The following is a 1,040-nucleotide window of genomic DNA, read 5'->3' as shown; positions in this document are numbered from 1 at the left end:
GTCAACATGAGAAAAAGTCCACTGAGGTCTCAGTAGCTGAAACTGGCAAAAATCTAAAACCCAGAAGGGCTCAGAAAGCTCAATCAGAATGTAAGAGAAGCCTTCATCCTGGGATGGGAGTGGTTTGCCCTGGACTCTGTTGAGCTTTGTATTGAACACGTGTGCTCTATGTCTACCAGATACTACAGCAGAAAGTTACAAAATATGATCAGTGTGTCATCTTCTGTCAGGGGATAGGCTGGAGATATTCAAGGCTATTCTTTAACATTTTTTCAGGAATTTGCATTTGCTACTTATCTAGCATTTGATACCCTCCAAAACCCACAACCCCATATCTCCTCAGCATAGACACTTCACACTCATCAGTCCATCAACATTCTCCCTTTTGTGTTTCCCAGACTTGGACCACCTGTTCCCTCTGTCTCGACTTCTTCAGATTCTACTGAACTCTTAGACTCAGTTTACTTTTCCCCAAAATGTCTTGCATCTTCCACAGACTGTAAAATATAGTTCTTTGGCAGTGTCAAGGTCAATGGTGTCCAGATCCAAACCACATGTCAAAATCACCCTTGATGGCTTTTGATAGTCTTCTAAAAAAAATACAGATTTCAAGTCCCCATGTTATATTTATTGATTCAGAATTTTGGGGAGTGAGGCCCAGAAGAGTGTCAAGTTAACAAGCTCCCCAGATGACTGTTACATAGCTAAGCCCACACAGCTCCACAGAATCATGTTAGGCACACCATTAAATGCTCAAGAAGCACTTTTTGAAAATCTGAACTGACTCTTTTAATCTGTCCCACTGGTCTTGCTTAGAACTGATGGCAGATGCTACAGAAACGGGAAAACAGATAGCACAGACCTAACCAACTGGAAAACTGTATAAAATTGATTTAGTCATTCCTTGCATAGTCAGAATTAAAATCTTTATACATCCAAGGTAGAGACATAGTTAGATATGAGATAATGCAAGTACAGCAAAAAGTTCATGGTACAGGGCCGGCCCAGTGGCGCACTGCTACAGTGCGCCGCTTGGGAGC

This window comes from Galeopterus variegatus, unplaced genomic scaffold (genome assembly GCF_000696425.1).
Source record: "Galeopterus variegatus unplaced genomic scaffold, G_variegatus-3.0.2 Scaffold2653, whole genome shotgun sequence".
In the NCBI taxonomy this organism is placed as follows: domain Eukaryota; kingdom Metazoa; phylum Chordata; class Mammalia; order Dermoptera; family Cynocephalidae; genus Galeopterus; species Galeopterus variegatus.
This window is presented reverse-complemented; position numbering follows the sequence as displayed.